Here is a 20,891-nt window from a genome sequence, read left to right on the forward strand (position 1 = left end):
ATGCTCCCTGTGAGGAAAAAAGTTCCCAGAGGACACTAAATTTCCATCATGACCTGTTGTCCCTTTGCTAGTGTCCCTATGAAGACACCTAGGAGGGTTGCTGTTTCTCCCCAGTATCCTCCTCCCTCTTTCCTGCTTGGCGGAGCATGGCATCTGCTCTGTTCTTTGTCAACACTTATGTAAATCCCACCCTTCCTCCCTGTTTCTGGGCCTCATGGCTTCGCTTGCAGACCCCTGTGGTCATTCTGATTTGGCAGGTGACTACTGTGTTTAGTCCCAGAGGTGCCTGGCCCTCCTCCACCATACCGGATGAGGCCTGGGTGTGGGGAGAATCCTGGGCTTGCAGCTCCAGGAGCTGGGGAGACGATTCTGTCCACACCTGATAAGACTGACGCCAGGGGTGAGGTCAGAACCCAGCAAGGAGCCGGCTAGGCCTGGGGACAGATAACCTGAGGATGCTCTGAGTCCCCAGTGGCTCTCAGAAAGGAAAATACCTGCATAAGCCAAAAAGCGAACTCTGGAGAAGGGGGGAAAAGAACAGTGCGTGGATACTAGGCCTGTGAGGGGTACCTGTGATGTAGCACAGGGGGGCCTAGACAGGGGGTCCCCTGGGGCCTCCATCTGCCCACACTCACTGCCCTTATCTCCAAAGTTGCAGACACCTAGGAGAATTTTATCTCTCGCTTCTTGTATCTTAGATGCTTGAGTTGTTGGTGACTTGTTCATTGCCATGGGTTTTATTTACTCCCTGTCTGGGTCCCTAACTGCTGGAGGGAGTGGGCAAGGTTTTTCTCACAACCATTATCAATCCTACTTAAAAATAGATCCTCAATAAATGCAGATTAGTTTATGGCTTAATAATCATGACTCCACTTCTTGGGTGAAATTTAGTTTGGACAATAATAATGGCTACTATTGTTTGGGGAGTTAGTGCCTGCCAGACATCGTGCATATGTTACCCAATTGAACCTCTCTGCAGGGTAGGTATTGCCTCCATTAAATGTCTCTGCAGGGTGGGTATTGCCTTCATTTAGTGGGGAGAAAATGAAGTCTCAGAGAGGCTAAGAGTTGTGCCCAAGCTCATACAACTTCCAAGAGGTTGAGCTGAGATTAAAACCCTGGCCTGCAAGACTCCAGCATTCAGGGTCCTTTCCTTTAGCACCCAAACGCTGCTTCCAGGTCAAGAAGGAAAAACAGAGTGGTCAGAAGCAAAGCACTACTGGGAAACCAAAACTTGCACTCCTTCTGCTCATCTATGCTGGCTGTGGGCCTGTGATTGACCCCTGTGCCAGGGCTGTGTGGAGGGCAGCTATCAACAGACCCCTGTGCATAAGAACGGAGCAGGGGCCATGGACACTTGGTTTTGCACACACTAGCTGCTCCTGGGAGGTTCACTGGTGGAAGAGTAAATGAGTACAAACCACTTTCCTACTCCCCGACATGAACTGTGGCCTGTTGTGTGTTAGTGTAAAGGAGGCTCATGCAAATGCTGGTTGAGTTTTTCTAAGGCTACATGAATGGCACTACAATGCTGATAAAAATAATAACAAACTGTCAGATTATTTGCCTTTATTCTAATCCCAAGCCTCTTACAAACTGTGTGACTATGGGCAAGCTTGGTAAATTGCTTAACCTCCCTGAACCTCATCTTTTCACTTTTAAAAGGGAAAATAACTGGAATGTGCTATAAAATCCAGTGCCTAGCACAATGTTTGGCACATAGAACGGCCTCAGTAAATGTTTGATGCTCAAATGAATGAAACATAGAGATTGTGCTACTTATTTTGCATCTCCTGCAGCACCTAACATGTTTTGGATTGGTATGTGATTAACAAATATTTGTGATTTGGGATTGTCTTTGTAATTAAGAATAAGGACCTGCCCCATAAAACAAAACAAAACAAAACAAACACTAGCCCTCTTAAACACGGAGAAACTCCTGTCAAGAGAGCCTGTGATTTTACTGCACAGACCCATGGGGAGTTGTGGTATTGGAATTAATAACAAAGATCTGTTAATTCTCTGCCTTTGCCCAGGCTGCCTTCCAAGGCGTGATGTGGAATCCTGCTGTTTCTGCTCCAGATAAATCAATGATAATCTTCAACCCAGTGAGGGGCAAGTCATGGGGGTTGCTGTTGCAACTCCTGTGTCAACAGCACTGCTAAAAATCAGATTTCTTGGAACCCATTCATGAGAAGCTTTGAATACGCCAGATTGCTTGCTGGGCCTAAAATACTGCATGCATGTGGCAACCTTGACTTGGTTGTTTCCATGAATCCTCTTTTCCCTTAAGCCATGGGCAACATTTCCAAGTCACATGGCAGGGATAGGGCTTCCCTCCTTAACAGTATTTTCACTAATGTTTATGGCCTAAGCCTGGCCTGTTCACTATGTACCACTCACTTCCTGGCACGGATTCTGTCCCAACAGGAGCAGAGAAGGCTGGGAAGGAATGGGGAGGGTGGGGTGCCTGTGCCCTCTGGGGACTGGTACCTTTCTTTTGCCTTCCTGATACCTTCTCTGGTGCAACTTTTGGGTAGGAGAACTTTTTCTCCGACTTTCTATTTACTCATCCGTTTGTGTATTCCTTTATTCACTGCTTATTTAACATGTTCAAAGGAAGCCCACGCTGAATGGGAAGCACTGTGGTGATTCTGGGGGAGCACAGAGAGGTGAGATGTTTAAGGGCTGAATGTAGACAGAGAAAAAAAAGACATCAATCTAACAGCTGCTAACACCCCCAAATGCTAAGTGATTATCTCCAGATGGCAGAGTTATGAGTGGTTTTTATTTTATTCTCTTTCTTTATTTATGTTTCCAATGTTTTTCTTCAGTGACACACATTAGTATTTGTATAATAAAAGTTATTCGAATGGTAAGTACGTGGTCAACAGGTGTTCAGTGCACGGGGAGGTACAGGTGAAAACACTGGGAGGGTGGAGAGGAGGAGAAGGCTATTTCCCGTCCTGGTGGAGCTGAAAAGGATTCTGGAGAACCTTTGTTGAATAGGGCCTTAAAGTTGGAGGGAGGCCTTGCTGTGGATGTCTGTGGGATTGTCTGCCTGCCACTCTCCTCTCACATGAAAGTATCCTCTCCCAACAGCCCACAGGAACTGCGTGCTATGAGCTTGCCCTCGCCCTGCTTTGCCTGACAGTCCAGTGGTGGGCGCCTAACCAAGGACAGCCACTCATTAGTCTTACCTGGGATTTTCAGATTTAAAACTGGCAATATCTTTAGTGAAAGCCTAAAGAGGTTAAATTCAGGAACTTCATGTATGTGGGTGTGGCAGGGAGGGATTTGGGCAGCCACGTTTCCTGCAATGTGGATGAAATCACTACATCATGAGGGAGAATGAAATAGGCACCTGGAGAGAAGTGGAGAGAAGAGGTGAGAGTGGGAGAGTTGTCGTGAACTCTGAGCCCCTGACTCCAGGTATTCCCAAATATCAGCTGTGCCCTCCTTTTCCCTAGCTCATAAGAGTTGGGTTCTGAACTTGCAACCGATGTATCCTGTCTAAGACAGATGTCGCTAAGTGGAGAGAAGTGGTAAAGGACAGTGGTAGAAAAGCAAAGGACATGTAGGGAGCAGCTAGCTGTTGCGTTTGCCTGGAAAGTGGGTGGTAAGTTTGTGAGTCTGTTGAGAGGGACTGAGTTAGTATGTGTGGTCACCTGTAAGGGTGGCAGGGTTCATATTTCAGGGTTTGAGTTTCTAGCCCTCTGCAGCATCTCATGCTTCTCTCAGACCTCAAAAGGCTACAGTTCTATGACCAGCTACCAGGACTGATCTGCCTCCTCCAACATGCACCCCAAAGAAACTGGGGATGTAGTCACAGTGAGATCCTAAGCCAGGGAGTCCCTAAGTGAAGCCCAGCCTTAATGTGGACATGCTTTGCTTCTTCCAGGGGCCACTTAAAGTTGGGAATGCAGGAATCGTACCTGCTTCTCCTCCTTTTCTGCAGCTTAGACTGAATTTCAGTCCCTCTCCATGATCTGACCATCTTGTGAGCTGTCACTGCAGCCAAACTGGCTCATTTATATATGTTCTCTCCTCTCTCCTTTGGGACCAACTCTGGTGGGCCTGCTAAGTGAAGGGTTAAGAAAAAGAGGTAAGGAAGACCCTGGATAACACACTAATTAGCTAACCCTTCCCAGGAACAAGAGAACATCAGCCACACGGTACCACATAGCTCTTTAAGAAAAGCCCTTGTCTGAAAGTTGGAGGGTCTCATCTTGGGGTACAGCAGGAAAGCTAGACACAGAATTCAGAGTTGAGGCATACTTTCAGCCCTCTTATTCTACATATGCCCTGAATAAATGAAGGATATGTCAAGAACCCAGGCCCTGGACAACTTTAGCCATGTCACACTGACAACTGGTATACTAAAGCAATTTTGGTTCCTCATCATCTGTCTCCATCTTTAGCATCTTGACTAAAACCATGCCCAGGAAGAGTGTTCAGAGAATACAGGCTGCCACACAGATCAGGCGTTTCTCTCCAGGCTCCAACACACATACTCAGCCTGGATCAATAAGCCTGACTGTGTCTCTCTGGCAGGGATGGGAAACTGTCTGGACACACAGATGGAGGCAGCAAGACCCCATGGGCTGTGTCTGTTTTATGCTTACCCAGTTACCTTAGCAACAGCATCTGCACCAGGACACAAGAGGAAGCAAAGCACCACCTACCAATGCCCCCACTGAGAGGCGTGGGGAGTAAAGTAAAAACCGGCCTGGAATCAGGAGGCTTCAGTTCCCGGCCTCTCTGCTGGCCACTGGCTGACTACTCTTATCAAATCTCCTCACCTCCTGGGCCTGTTGTGGGCAGAACTGGGGCTGAGGGCTCTCTAGCTGGTTCAAGGATGCTGTTGAGGAGCATAGTCTCGGTGAGAAGACCTTACTGTTTGTGCTTCGAGTAGCTTCAAGCACAGGAACTGTGTCAGCAAACAACTGTTTTTTAGCTAGTCTTCCACAACTTAACTTTTCAGTCTCCACCTGTGATGCAGAAAATGTTTGCTGACCAAGCAGATGATTGAGCTGCAAGAAGTCCTCACCAGGATGGACATTTCTTCAGTTGAGGTAGGAGGTAAACCTGGCTTTGGTCCTTGAAGGCTCATGGAGAAGAAAAGAGATTGAGGTGGTCAGAAGTATTATGATCACTTCAACTCTACAATTACATGTAGTAATAATAATGGTAATAAAAGTAGGACCTCCAGTGTGATCTCTTCATGTCTGTTCTTGTCACATTCTCATAACCAGCTGTGAGGGAGGCAGAACAGAAATTATGACCTTCTTGCTGCAATGGAGGACATCGAGGCACAGGGAGGCCGAAGACCCTGGGGCCGCCTGGGTGATGATGGCTGAGCTGGATCTGGACTGTGCGTCCTTTTCCTCCTTATCCCAGGACCTTTTTATTGGACATGACTCATGACAGCTATTATGCAGCAGAAACATCTTCCAACTTTGTTTGTGCAACCACATTTAAACTTAATGCATGTCAGAGCACTTCTCTGAAGAAGGAAGAAAACTAAGAGGGATTCATTCAACAAATAATTGTGCTGAGCACTCACTTTGTGCCAAGCACCTGGGATTCAAAAATGAACAAATGTGATCTCTACTTCCCAGCAGTTCAATTGATTAGATAGGTCTTTTTGCTTATTTAAATTTATCATTTTGTATTGCATAGAATCACCGATCAAAAGTGACACCCCATCCTGCAACTATTTTGTATCCCCACGGAATTCCACGGGGCTGCATCCACTGATAGGAGAAGGCACACTTCTAAAATCAGGAGAGGGTATCCAGGAACAAGGAACAAACATGAAAAACGGTAAGCAAATACTAAAACCACCCCTGGCTCTGGGAGGGGCTTGGACTACGGGGAGATGAGAGAGGCCCCTTGGCTAAGTGCTTCCAGGAAAGAAGCTGGGAGCCGCTTCCCGGACAAAGGCTGAGGGACTGACAGGGAGTCAGAGAGGCAGCCCCAAGAGCTACTGCACACCACGATCAGATGCTGGAAGGAAATCCAAAGCCCATTCTTTGAACACACACCATCATTGAAGTCCTGTTTCCACAGATGAGAGTTTGGGGCCACACCCCATCCACAGCAAATCCTTTTCTGAATTGATGTGTAGAATCTTAAGGGCAGAGGCTTAAAGCTCCAAGCTAGCTTGACAATGGGCTAAATCCTGTCACTAAATCTCAAAAAAACCTTTTTATCATTTTACCTCTTTCCCTAGACTGGATCCAACCATGCCTTGTCCTATGAACAGAAAACATATTCAAGCCGCTCTCTTAAAGCAGCTTTAATCTCCTCAGTGAAGTGGCGTTTTGGGGACAAATGTCCACATGAAGAACCCAAATGTTCCAAGCCTAAATAGAGTTCTAGCAACACACTCTTAACTCACAGAAAACAACCTCTAACTTAGATTTCTACTTTCCTTTGCAGAATCCGTAGCCTGGTCACACTGGTTTTAACTCCACAGGCCTGAAGACACAAGCAGAAGAGACTCAGGAAAGCCAAGGACTGAGCGAATTCACAAAGCAAGCAGGAACATCAGAAGGCAAATTAGGGCCCACATGGTTTCGGTTTTAATGTTCTTTGTTTTGTTTTGCATTTTTCTTTAGAGATGGCATCCTGCTCTGTTGCCCAGGTTAGAGTGCAGTGGCTCGATCATAGCTCACTGCAGCCTTGAGCTCCTGGGCTCAAGCAGTCCTCTTGCCTCAGCCTCCTGAATAGCTGGGACTACAGGTATGTGTCACTGAGCCTGGCTTGTTGTTTTGCTTTCTAAGACCACATTTACATTATCCCATCTATTGTTCAGAGTCTTGCTATGTTGCCCAAGCTGGTCTCAAACTTCTGGGATCAAGCGATCCTTCCACCTCAGCCTCCCAAGTAGCTGGGATTACAGGTGTGTGCCACTGCATCCAGCTTAGCCCATCTTTTTTGTTGTTGTTGTTTTTTAATTTTACTTTAAGTTCTGGGATACATGTGCAGAATGTGCAGGTTTGTTACAAAGGTACACATGTGCCATGGTGGTTTGCTGTACCTATCAACTCATCATCTAGATTGTAAGTCCTGCATGTATTAGGTACTGGTCCTAATGCTCTCCCTCCCCTTGTCCCCTACCCCCTCACAGGCCCTGGTATGTGATGTTCCCCGCCCTGTGTCCATGTGTTCTCATGTTTCAACTCCCACTTATGAGTGACAACATGCGGTGTTTGGTTTTCTGTTCCTGTGTTAGTTTGCTGAGAATGGTGGTTTTCAGCTTCATCCATGTCCCTGCAAAGGACATGAACTCATTCTTTTTTATGGCTGCATAATATTCCATGGTGTATATGGGCCACATTTTCTTTACCCACTCTATCATTAATGGACATTTGGGTTGGTTCCCATCTTTAAAACAATGAAGAAATGCTATAAGAGCCAGGCCATTGGGGTACAAGTGGAGATGAATTATCTCCATGTTATAAACATAAAAAATTAGACCCAGAACTTGAAAGAGGTCTTAGAAATAATCTAATTCATTGACGTTATTTTTCAATGAACAGTCTGAGGCCTCAGTCATACTGATAGTAAGTATGACCAGCTACCACTTGAAGATCTCCCACTCAGAATCCGGCACTGGGTAAGGATCATGTAATGGTTTGCCAGGGCTGCTGTAACAGAGCACCACAAACTGTGTGGCTTAAACAACAGAAATGGATTGTTTCACATGTTCAAGATCAAGGTGTCGGCAGGGTTGGCTTCTTCTGAGGACTGGCAGGGAAGGATCTGTTCCATGCCCCTCCCTCCCAGCCTCTAGCAGTTTGCTAACAACCTTTGGCATTGCTAAGCTTGCGGAAGTGTCACCCTGAGCTCCGCCTTCATCTTCACGTGGTGCTCTCCCTGTGTGCATGCCTGCCTCTGGGTCCAAATTTCTCCTTATTATAAGGACACCAGTCACTTGGGAGTAGGGTCCACCCTAATGACTTCATCTTAACTAATTATATCTGCAACAACTCTATTTCCATATAAGGTTCTATTCTGAGGTACTCAGGTTAAGACCGCAACATATGAATTCTGGAGGACACAATTCATCCCAGAAGTCTCCCTTGTATCGGGTCCTCACGGCAAGGCTGCAAACCTGGGGGGTTGGTAGCCCAGTCCCACCTCCCATGAGCTAATGAATGTGGGTAAGTTGTTTAACTTCCTTGTGCCTCAGTTTCTTCATCTGTAAGATGGGGATAACACAGGCCCACAATTTTGAAATGTTAAAAGCTCCAAAATATGAAAAAATGTATTTATAACTCATTTGGCAGCAAAACCTGACCTGAAACAAGCACATTGACTGAAAGTATCCTTGTGTCTTGAGTTGACACAAGGATACTTACAGTCTTTACTTATGCAACGTATATATGTGTCACTACAGAAACTAGAAACATCAGTATGTTTCATAACAGGATGCTGTTGCAGATGCCATGAGGTGTTATGAAGCCTATGGTACATATACTGTATATCTTTCTCAAATCCCCAAGTTCTGACATGCCAAGCACTGCTGGTCCCAAGCAAGGGTTTGAATAAGGGACTGTAACTCTTCAGTGTATCTATCACAGGGTTATAACGAGGATTAAACAACTTAATATTTGTACAGTGCATAGACTATTACCTGGCACATAGCACTATATACATATTTTTTAAATAAAATAACAATAGCTGTCTTGTCTAAAGTAACTCAGGTGGAAGGCCAGAGAGGAAGGTTCTTTGAGACTTTGAGTGCAGGAATGCCCGACAAGAAGCCGTGCTATCTGTGTGTGTCATGCTGCCTCTGCGACTCCAGGTCTGGGGCTCATGTCCTTTGGTTCACAAACCAGCCTTGTTTATACAATAGTTTGAAGCAATCTTTGCCTTCTGAGATGATTATTAAGTGAAATCAGCCTTCTGTTTGTATTCGTCAGCTTTGCTGCCATAACAAAATACCACAGACTGGGTCACCTAAACAACAGAAATTGATTTTCTCACAATTCTGGAGGCCAGAAGCCTGAGATCAGATTGTCTGCAGGGTTGGTTTCTTTGAGGGGCTCTCTCTGTGGCTTGCAGGTGGCTGTCTTCTCCCTCTGTGTTCACATGGTCTTCCCTCTGTGTGCATCTGTGTCCTAATCTCTTCTTATAAGGACACCAGTTATACTGCATTAGAGCCCACCTTAATGACCTCGTTTTAACTTAATTACTTCTTTATAGGCCCCATTTCCAAATACAGTCATATTCTGAGGTACTAGGGGTTAGGGCGTCAATATACACATGGCGTGGGGGATGGATGGGGAAACAGTCCAGCCTATAACACTATTTTTAGAAACTAGATAAATTATCACTCACAGCAGATGAATCCCATATGCTTGCTGGCTTGTTTCTGCCACAGCATGTTTCAAAGTGTTGTCCAGGACCACCTGCAATCGAATCACTTGGACTTTTAATAAAAATCAGTCTGCTCCAAGTCCTTGAGTCAGAATCTAGGGCAGAGGAGCACAGGGCCCTGGGATAAAGCCTACTTGTGTTTTACATTCATATGAAGATTTGGTTTAATTAAAGGGACTTGGGAAAAGCAAGGTAGTGAGGTATGCCACTCCCCCAACCCTCATTGCGCCCCCACAGCCACTGCAGTCCCCAGGTAAGGGCAGCCGAAAGAAGAGTACGAGGGAGGGAGTCAGGCAAGTGTGAGTCTGAGCAGGGAGCACTGTGCATCTGGGGCCTCCTCTAGTGTGGCTCACCGGAGGGCCATGAGATAAGCTCCTTTTCACTCTAAGTTGGCCTCCCAGTACCAATGAATGCCCCCACCCTCACCCCTTTCAGTAGATACTGAAATAGGGGACTTTGCAGTGTAGATGCCAGGAGAGGCTACAGGAGAGGCTGCCTACCCAGAAATGCCAGGCTGTGTTCCACAGCCTGATAAAGATTCTAGTCATTTCTCTTGGGGAGCATTCCCCTACCCCTAACCCCCAGATCCTGGCAGAACTCAAAGTTGCCCCTGCCCCTCAGAATGGTAGAAGACCTGAGCCTTGAAATAATGTTTAACAGACAGGCAATAGTGGCATTTTTCCCAAGTCAATGCTGAACCAGGGAGCAGAGGTTGAGGCAGGTTCACATAGTCACTGACTCTGCTCCAAAGCTTCCTGCGATGTGGGTAAGCTGGTGGGTCATTTGGCTTCCTGCAAGCTGATGTATGGGAAACAGGGTTATCATACACATGGGTACAGCCTTGAATCACGTCCCAGACAACCGACGTGAGCCCTCTAGAGTGGGTGTCTGCTGCAGGTGTATGTGTGTGCGCACACCCATGTCCCACGCCTGTGTTAGGGTGGCCAACAGCCTCTCATGTCAAAAATTCCAGCAAAACAGCTGTTGAGTGGGACTCTAAATGATAGTGATTTTCCTAGCACCATGACAACAAGACACCATCAAAGCTAATGGCGCTAATCCATCCCTCGTCTTTCTCTGCTGGTTCTGGCTTAGATTTTGTTTCTTAAAATACTTGCCTGGCTGGCAAGGCAGTGACTCACCTGCACCAGGACTGAACAGAACAGGCAGGAGGTGCTTTCTTCTGAAGAGCTGTCAAGAGCCAATACAGCACCTGACGTCTTTCATTTCACACATTGTTCCTGTCAAGGGGGAGACATTCTTACTCGGTTGTCAAAGTTGGGATTGCCAAAGAAAGCAAAGTGGTTAGAATGTGTCAAACTTTGGCACTTGTATTAAACAGAGTTTGAGGAAATCATGCAGGTTTGGCTGAGAATCTCTTCCTCGTCTTCCATCCAGTGCAAGATAAGCCACATTTTTACAGAGAACTGTCAAAAAGGAAAGTTCACATTAGAGTCACTCAGCTCCATGTGCGTCCTCTGGTGGCATCTCTCTCAGTGTCAAACCCTGTTAGGACTCCACGAATTCTGAGTATTTCAGTGATTTAAGTACTCTTCCGAAGCTGGTAATTTGGAAATTGCATTGTCGGTAAATTTGAATTAATAAAAAAGCAAAGTCAAGAATTTTATTGGCAATGAAACTAGTTTACTGGTTATCTCTTAATTCCATTTGAATTCCACAGGCCATAAACTGTGGTATATTGTGAAACACCCTGAAGTCAGATGTGGATTCACATCCTAGATTTGCTGCTTATTAACTGTGTGACTTTAGCCAAGTTACTTAGCCTCTCTGAGTGTCCATTTCCTCCGCTGTCAAAGTGGGAGTGATACCATTTCCCAAATTATATTGCAGTGAATATAACAAGACATCGTGAGTGTGAGAGATGCTAGGACAGAGGCTGACCCATAAATGCTCATGTCTTTTCCTGTCTCTTGTTTTTTTCTGTAACTTAAATGAGCATCATTTCTAGCTAACTAATGTTTTAATGTTGACACATTTCAGTAGATGGTTTTCCATACTTTTAGAATGTCATAAATAATTCTCCAAGAAGTAGAAATGACTGGGATACAAACCCTGAGACCAGCAGTTGCCAAAGTCACAAGAGGTGATTTGCAGGGTTCAGACAGTGATGCAGGAGCAAAGCCTCCGTTTTGACTTTCAGAGATTTGGGAACAGTGAGTTGTAGTGCCCTTTGGAAAGGTCAGTAGAAATGCTCTGTGAAATGTGAAAAGCTGGGTGCCAGCTCCAGGGGTACCAGGTGAGGTCCCACTGGAAGCCTGCCTCTTCCACCCATGCCTCCCTGTCTTCAGCAGCACCCTTTCATTTTCTAGTTAGATTGGCTCAGGTCCCAGCTGACTCCTTCTGGATGTCCAGCTATAGATATCTGTCTTTGTCTCCAGCACTTTGCGTCAGGTTTTCATAGTTGTTGGGTTTTTTTTTTTTTTTTTTTTTTTTTTTTTCTGTCATTATTGTATTCGTTGTGGTCTTAGTTTTCTACCAGACTTTAATGGAAGGAGACCAGGTTTGAGTCCAGCTGCACCCCTTATTAGCTGGGTCATTAAGGACAAGTCCCTTCACCTCTTTGAAATGCAATCTTCTGATTTATATATGGGGATCCTACATTATTAGGTTGTTGTGAGAGCTAACGTGACTAAAATTCACATTGAAGTCTTTTGTAAACTGTAAAGTGCTGAGAAGAAAAGATAATTTCAAACCCCTCTTAGCATGTATACTTTACTGGAACATATACATGCTCAAAGATATGTGTTAAGTTACTTTATGATTAAAGATATTTGCCACAAGAATGTTGTCCAATCCCCAAACACACGAGGGGATGTTCTGAGCATTCTGCAGTGGTTCCAATGGGTTCCCGGGTGGTTTGTGAGGGAATTTGCCATTTACCTTGTATTTGCCATGTCCAGGCTCATGCTTGGGAACATCCTGTTTGATTCCTATGAGGTGGGTATTAGCCAAGTTTCCCCCACCAGGTGTGATGGTTAATTTTGTGTCGACCACACTGGGTTAAGGGGCATCCAGATAGATGATAAAACATTATTTCTGGGTTGTCTGTGAGGGTGTGTCTGGAAGAGAGTTGCATTTGAATCAGTGGACTAAGTATAAGAGATCACCCTCACCAATGCAGGTGGGCAGCATCCAACAGGCTGAGGGCCAGAATAGAACAAAAAGGTGGAGGAAAGGTGAATTTGCTCTCCCTTCTGGAGCCAGGACATTACCTTCTTCCACCTCCAACATCAGAATTCCAGATTCTTGGGCCTTCCAACTCTGGGACTTATATAAGCTGCGTTCTCTACATAAGCTGTCACCTGCGTTCTCAGACCGTGGGCCTCTGACTGGGAGTTACAGCATCAGCTCCTCTGGTTCTGAGGCTTTCAGTATCAGACTGAATTATACTCCCAGCTGTCCTGGCTCTCCAGCTTGCAGACTGCATATCATGGAATTTCTTGAGCCAATTTCATGAGCCAGTTCCCATAATAGATCCCCTTCTCATATCTGTATATGTCCTATTTGTTCTGTTTCTCTAGAGAACCCTGTGTGATACACTATGCATGCACAAATAAAGTCACATCAAGACTAATAATCCAAATGTTAGTTTGTTACCACCATTTCTCACTTTGAACCTAACTCCCAGCAAAGCACCTTCTACCCTGCACTTTTGGGGAGTTCCTGGGCTAGGAGGTCTTCCATGTGCTCATCAGCAAATCAATGCCTGGCACTGCCCCTTTCTCTGCTCTGCCATCTCACTCTGGTAAAGTTGCTCTGTGGATTGTCAAGTGGAAAAGATGCCTTTTTCTCTTATGCTCATTTATAGGGGGTCTCATCTCAGTGACCCTCTACTCCAGTGTCTCATGAAGCACTAACAAATAGTCCCTTTAGTTTTTAGTGACAGCTCTGCCCAGGAATCAGTCATGGGTCTGATAGGGAGTAGGGTAAGGATGGGGTTCTGCCCCTGTTACCACAGTGTACTCAAAACTACTCCCTCCTCCAGCACGGTGCTTCACCTTTTGGTGAGCCCACCATGCGCAGCTCCCTGCATTTCCTCAAGAAAGGGAGTTTTCCCAGATCCTTGTAGGGTTTCTCCACTAGTCCACTAGATGTGACGGAAACCTAGCAGAGACTCCAGATTGCACATTCCCACTATACGGATGAGGAAAGGAAGGCTCAGAGGGTTAAGAAACTTACCCAAGGTCACACGCTGAACAGGTGACAGTCAAGAGCCAAACTCAGAGCAAAGTCCAAATCCCACGTTCTCTCTGACCAAAATCCTGTGATCAAAGTGGCAACATGACACGTTGTTCTGACCCTGGTATTCACACAGGAGGGCAAACTGTGCTGGTCACTGTTTACTATACATACTTTTCTCCTTCCCAGGGGTTTATTTAAGTCTCTTTCTGCTTGGTTTCCATTGAGAATTATACTCTGGGCATGAAAAACTGGGATTCCTTGCCATTTCACCTTCCTTCCCATTCCTAGCTGCACTCCCAGTGAACTTACAGTTTATTTCATTCTTACTTGGCTTATGGTTAAAAGAACTGTGGTGGGGCCAGGGTTGGTGGCTCACGCCTGCAATCCCAGAACTTTGGGAGGCTGAGGAGGGCGGATCACAGGGTCAGGAGATTGAGACTAGCCTGGCCAATATGGTGAAACCCTGTCTCTACAGAAAATACAAAAATTATCCAGTTGTGGTGGTGTGCACCTGTAGTGCCAGCTACTAGGGAGGCTGAGCCAGAAGAATCGCTTGAACCCAGGAGTTGGAGGTTGCAGTGAGCGGAGATCATGCCACTGCATTTCAGCCTGGGCGACAGAGCAAGACTCAATCTCAAAAAACAAGCAAACAAACAAACAAAAAACAAAAAAAGAACTGTGGTGCTTACACAGATGACAGAACAAGCAAGTCCTGAGCCAGTGTTAGTAGATCTGAGAAAAACACGTATTCCTTGACTTGATTCCAAAGCCCCTGCAACCTGGTCACCCTATACCAACCCTCTGTTCCAGCCTAAAGGTCTACACGTGACCCTAAGTTCTCTTTGCTCTCCTCCCAGCTGTAGCCTGATGCCCATGAAAGATGGGACCTGTACCCCACGTGCTCACTCCTCCTAGCCCATTCCAGCGATGTGGCATCTACACTGTACTCTGATTCTCTTGGTCAGGGCCTTGACCTTCTATCTTGGCCTTGCCAAATCTTTCCTTTAGGGAGCTGGATGCTATTCTTCCCCAGAAGAGATTGCCTGGGGACCTGCCTACATCTAAATATACCTTCTCATCATTCCCAGAACAAAGGACTGTTTCCTCCCCAGGCATGCCCTCTCGACTACTTCAGACTCTGGCTGTACCAGCTCCACTCACCACATAATAAAACTCTTGGGGTATGGAGGAGGATGCACACCACCCTGTCTTGGCTCCAACTGGCCACTTCCCGGAAACTCTGGCATCAGGTGGCTGGCCACTTTCTTTGCAGGACTCCTAATGCATCACCAGCCACAGTTGTTGATGCTCAGGTTACTGAGGGAGTTGTCTTCAGTTTAGACTTCTTAAAGACCCCATTTCATATTACATAATCCTCAACCTACAACCCCTGCCTTCCCATTCCCTGTTTCCTTTCTCTCCATAGCATTAATCAGCATTTTGGTATACAATATATATCAAAATATATAGCTTACTTCAGGAGTAAGCTCCTTGAGGTTTTAGTCTGCTTTGCTCAAGCAGTGTCTGGTAGGTGCTAAATGACTGCCTGCTGAATGCATGACTGGAATGACCACGATCTTGAACATCAGCACCAGAGTACACATACTGAGGCGCTGGGAGGACCAGGAATTCTTGTTCTATTCTGTCACAGAGCTCAACTGTTAAAGATTTCCAAACCTCCTCCATCTTAGCCACAGGAATAAATGGTCTACAGTTCATTCTCGGCACTGCACTGGGCACCATGGAAATTGCAAACCCTTCAGGCAGCTTAGTATCCCCGCTCGTCTCTGAGCCATCATCTCCTGGAAAATGAACTGTTCCTCTTGCAAGCCCTCATCACACCCTCATACCCCAGCATAGAGATCTGTGTTCTCCATCAGTCTCCATTCTTCCCAGACACAAGTCTGTCTTACTCATCTTCACATCCCTGGTGCCCAGCACAGTGCGGAGAAGCTATGAAGGGTATGATAAATATTTGATGCATAAATGAATACCTGGGATCCCACATGCAGAGAAAGCCAGCCCCTTCTGAATTAATTATGTGACTCAGACACTAGGGGATGATGAGTTTATTTCCCTTTATTATGATTAATAATTTTTTTCCCAAAGAGTTTTTCAATTCTGAGAGTTAAGTTTTACATATTGTAAATATCAAGGTATCCTTTGTGAAATAATACTCTTTCCAAAAGACAACATAAATTTTGGAGTAAGACTGATGACTATGTCTCCTTTTTCTAGATTTTAAATATCCCCTTTTACATAGGGCTGATTTTAAAATCATGCGGATTTAAAAATTTATGTGGAAGTGTTTGAAGAAAAGCTAATGCTGCCTTTACTATCTCTTTGTATCTGGAATAATTATACTTTTGTTTATTATAAAACCTTTTTTAAAATAGGCAATAAATTAATTGTGCAGTTTATCTTGGATTTAGAAGTTGATTCTATGTTTTTTTTTTTTTTTTTTTTTGTAGAGATAGAGTCTTGCTCTGTCACTGGACTGCAGTGGTGCAATCATAGCTCACTGCAGTCCCTAACTCCTGGGCTCAAGCAATCCTCCTGCCTCTGCCTCTCAAGTAGCTGGGATTACAGGTGTGAGCCACCATGGCTGACAAGAGGGTGATTCTTAAAAAAGAGAAAATAACACACAGAGAAAACGTAAAACAGTTGTTGTCTTCACATCAGTAAAGAGGGAGACTGAGCACTTCCTAAATGGAACTATTTACAGGTTGGACCAAGCTTTAAACTATACTAGATATTTAGTTGATTATATTTCCTAACTCTAATTATTAAAAGTAATTTAATCAGTGTGGGAAGAAAATTTAAGAGGGAAAACTAAATCTGCTTTATGATTTTCAAAGTTAGTTTTCTACACTGATTAATGTATGAATAAGTGCTCAGGTGCCAATTCATTTCCCGCCATGGAGTTACTGTGCTTTCTGAGTTTTAGAGAGTTAAACTCCGAAGGCAATAGTGGTTCTATCTGTTGTGCCTGCCTACCCAGCATTCATTACCCCATTTTTCTGCTCACAGCCTTTTGATTTTCTTTAGGGGAGCCACCCCTCACTCCACTTTCAGTTCATGAGGCTAGGAATAGTCATGTGACCTGGGCTTGGCCAATCAGGGCTTGGTTCAGAGATGGGTACATTACCAAAGCTAAGCCAATGGGAGCCTGACTGGGATTTTGCGGGCACTATTAAGAAAGAGATCCTTTGCCCTTTGCTACGCTGATGCTTGGAGCTTCTGCCTGAGAGTGAAACTAACACAAAGAAAGCAGACAGATAGTAAATTCAACTCATATTGCAACTTGAATGTGCCAATAAAATATAATTTCTCTAGTTTGTCCATAATCAATCTGGTCCTTCACTAGTTAGGGTTTAAATCTTGATTCAATCCAATAATTCAATATCCTCACTGAGAACATGCTCGCTTTCTCAGATGGCTTCCTCTTTCTCCTTCTCCTCCCATAAAGATGCCATCAGGATGTATGGCCAATATTCAACAGGTACATGGCATTATGGCTGCCCTCATTGACAAAATACTAAAATATGCATGGAGCAGTTGGTAAACAGGTTCTGCCCTGAGATCCCTGTTCCTCATAATCCATCAACTAAAGGGTTAACTCTGGGCATAGTAGGACACCTTCATTTAGACTCCTTAGCGCCTCAGCCTGTAAGGATTTTAAAATGTTTTGATCATCATCCCTGCAGGATGTGTTGGGGTGGAGGTAGTATGGTGGTGTGTGTCTTTTCCATGTCCTCATGGTGTTGAGAGGAAGGGAACTCTTGTCCTTGTACTGGTCCTTGAGCATAGCTGCCTTGTATGTGATTATTTTGGGACAACATCCACTTTTGTCTGTCCTGGGTGCACTGAAAGCCTCTGATGTGGGGGTCTGTGGATGGGGAGCTTGTGATCCATCTGGAGCGATCTGAGGCAGTACTCCCAAAGGTGTTCCCTGACTGGTCTAGCTCCTTCTCTGCTCTTCCTGCTGCTACAGACTCTGACTTCTGTCCATGACTTCGTATCAACCCTGGTCCTGGGGTTCTCCTCAGCAGCCCACACCACTGAGTCACCTCACTACAATGATCACCTCTGGCACACTGGCTACAGGCTTGCTTCTATGTCTGGGCAGAGTCTAGGCTTCATAGGGACCTGACACAGCTTGAAAAGTCCATAGCAGGGCCTGCTGCTACCTGACCAACACTGGGCTCTTCCTCTCATAATTCTGGAGGGGATGTGGGGGAAAGATCTCCCTCTGCCTTTGTGGTTAAGCTTTACTTTTCCAATACAATCTCTCCGCTCAGGCCTCTTGTCTTATTCTGTTGTTTCTGTTCTCTGATAAACTCCCACTTTCTCCTGGTCCAGACCTTTTGAATATAAAACCCTAAGGTTTAGTCTACCAAGCTCAGTTCTTGACCCTCTGAAGAGGAAGGTAATGGAATGTACAGGATATTTTTTCAAAGTAAGGGCTTGAATTACATGTCTATTGCTTTGCTACAAAATTTGTTTTTGAATGCCAGAAGCTGAGTGTTATGCTTTCTTTCTCTTTGCATACTTTCTGGAAAGAACTTTCATCTCTTCCTAGGCAGATAAATGCCTTGAGTAGACTAAGTTCATATGCTTTGAAAGGCAAAAGAGAAAAGTACATTGATAATTTCAAAACATTATGCCTATTATACATGACAACACCTTTAAAGCACCTGAAATCTAACTGGGCCTAAAGCCAGTCTACCCAGTTTAGCAAACCCATGGATTCCATGGTTAGAACTTGGTTTCAGTCACTTGCTACCCATAATCCTGAGTGACATGGTAATAACAGTATCCATTTCACATTATTTGAACAGCACTGGGCACAGATCCACATACAAATGGGGCTGATTAAATGCATTTGATGGTAAGATTACTGCCAGGGTTAGATCCTGACACAGATAAAGCTTACTTAAAGAGCTCCCCAAGTCCATTTCTAAACCTCCCATGTACATTTCTTCCCTTCCAGTGGTAGAAAAAAAGAACCAAGGAAGAAGATCCCTTCCTTTGGGTTATCTGGGGCCAGAATCCCCTATTCTGTCACTCACCCTGTGGTGGTGCTGGGGGTTGTACTGAGACTCCAACTTATTTCTCCTTGCTGACCCCTCCTGCTTTCCCTTTCCTATAAGCTTGTTCCAGTTTCCCATCATTGCGAAAACAAAACAAAACAAAACAAATAAAACAAAACAACAATGAATATAGGAAACTCTCCCTGCCTCCTCTTTTAGCTGTAACTTCCTCCTCCCTGCCCAACCAACTCTCTGGAAGCAGTGGTTTATACTTACTAGCCCTGCCTCTCCTCCTCTCCTTCGACTCCATTTTGCTTCCAACCTAGTGTGATTTGGTTTCTGCCCTCACATCCCCACTAAAACCAATGTCTCACAAGTAATCAATGACTTCCTCATTGTCAAATACAACAGACACATTCCAGTGCTCATTTGCTTGACATCTCTGTGGCATTTCCCACTCCTGACCACTTCTTCAACCTGGAGAGTCTTCATGTGAACTGCTTGATGTCACTTTTTTCTGGTTTTCTTTCCATTTCTCCATCTGTTCCTCAGGATCTCTTATTTGATCCTTAGGAGTTGGTATCTGTCAGGTTTGGGTTTCATGCTTTCATAATCTTCTCATTCTGCCTGCTCTTCTGGGCCATCCCAGCCCTGCCCTGGCTTCAGTGACCATTTTTAAGTTGGCTGTTCCCCAGTGAGCACCTCCAGGCCTCTCTCCTGTGCTTGGAACTCATGTTCCTAACTCTTCCTGGAGGTTTTCACCTGAATGTCCTACAGCCACATCAAACCCATGTTCAAAATATGCCATCTTCCTCTCAGGTCAGTTTCTATTCCTCTACTTGCAATCACAGTAAATGGTATCAACATCCATGAAGCTGCACAAAGAACCCGAGAATCCTCCTGGATTTCTATTTCCTTTCCCCTTTCCCTGCTTACTGAGGCAGAACCTTGTACCTGGCAGTATATTGGATATCCACCCAGAGTAGTGTGTGTGAGTGGATGAATGAACTGTGGTGCTACAGAACACCATGGCTCCAACCTGAGTCTGAAACTTGATGTCATTTTGCCTTTCACAGTTTTTCACTGCTTCTTCATTAATATGAGGGAATCCACCCAGAAGATCTTCATGTCTGAGATCTATGATCCACACTACTCCAATTTGACACTTAAGTCACATATCCACTTAACTCCATTCCTTTTTCCTGTGCCTATCACACCTAGGTAAAGAGGAGGGGAGCCCCTATGATAAAGTGGGACTTAAAACATAAATTATGCCACCTTGCAGAACATATTTTCCCTGATAAGAGGGCCCAGTGTCTCTCTGCAGCCACCTACCTTGAGTCACAGTGAGAAGTGGAAAGGGAAACAGGGTGCATAGGAAGGGCGGGAGAAGCTGAAGGAAAGATTAACAGAAGCCATTTCCTCCTTTCCCTGTCATGCCAGATCCTGTAACTGTCTGTGTGAGTCTCCCCCAAGCGCTGCTCACGGGAAAGCACCTTCCCTCCTGTTCCTCATGACTTCTGTCTGGAAACGAGTACCGTGACTGTCTCCTGAACGCCTACGTGCCTAGCACTTTCTACTTCTCAAAACATTGCACGAATATTTATTTGAGTGCCTTCCATGTGCAGGCGCTGTGCTAAGCAATGTGCAACTTATCTCATTTAAATCCCACGACCCTAGCTTATTTTTATCTCCGTTTTGCAGACCAGAAAACTAGGGCATGGAGCGGTTAACTACTTCACTAAGGCCATCCAACTAGTAGTGTGGTCCTGGAAATCATCATATCAAACCCAGGTCTGTCTGATTCTATGCCCAAATCCAGGGCAGCCGTAGCTACGCTGCTTCTGACGTATTCGTGGTTATCTTTCTCTGCCACTCAGACACTGAGTACATAGTATCTAGGCGTTTGATAAGTGCTCATTGAAGAAGTGCTTAAACCATGTCAATACGGGCTGGATCTGGTCCCAGCTGCCAGAATCCAGAAAGGCAGCTTTGGGCCTTTCCCATCACCCCTTTGGGCCTCAATTTCCTCATCTGTAAACGGAAGGCATTATGCAGATGCCCTCGAAGGAGGCTGTGCCTTTAACATTCTGTGGCTGTCTTCTAATGGCGCAGTGTCCCCAACGTGCGGCCAAGAAACTGCACTGACGGCAGGACCCAGCAGCTCAGTTCTCCTACGCGGCCCCAGCAGCACGGCTGACGCATGCGCCCTCGACCTCCATCCTCCGCCTTCGCGCCCGAGCCTGGCGCGGAGGCAGCTCTTTT

General features: G+C 45.3%; 1 long non-coding RNA gene across 1 annotated transcript; it reads right to left on the reverse strand.

The window, feature by feature from the left end:
• Positions 1 to 9,348: 9,348 nt before the first annotated feature.
• On the reverse strand, positions 9,349 to 20,204 carry LOC108512492 (uncharacterized). The gene is made up of 3 exons (XR_001880618.1): positions 19,962 to 20,204; positions 10,533 to 10,631; positions 9,349 to 9,422 (listed from the first exon to the last, which is right to left on the reverse strand). It is a non-coding gene; the product is annotated as an uncharacterized LOC108512492 (long non-coding RNA).
• Between the last annotated feature and the right edge of the window lie 687 nt (positions 20,205 to 20,891).

This window comes from Rhinopithecus bieti, unplaced genomic scaffold (assembly GCF_001698545.2).
Source record: "Rhinopithecus bieti isolate Rb0 unplaced genomic scaffold, ASM169854v2 scaffold_30479, whole genome shotgun sequence".
Taxonomy (NCBI): domain Eukaryota; kingdom Metazoa; phylum Chordata; class Mammalia; order Primates; family Cercopithecidae; genus Rhinopithecus; species Rhinopithecus bieti.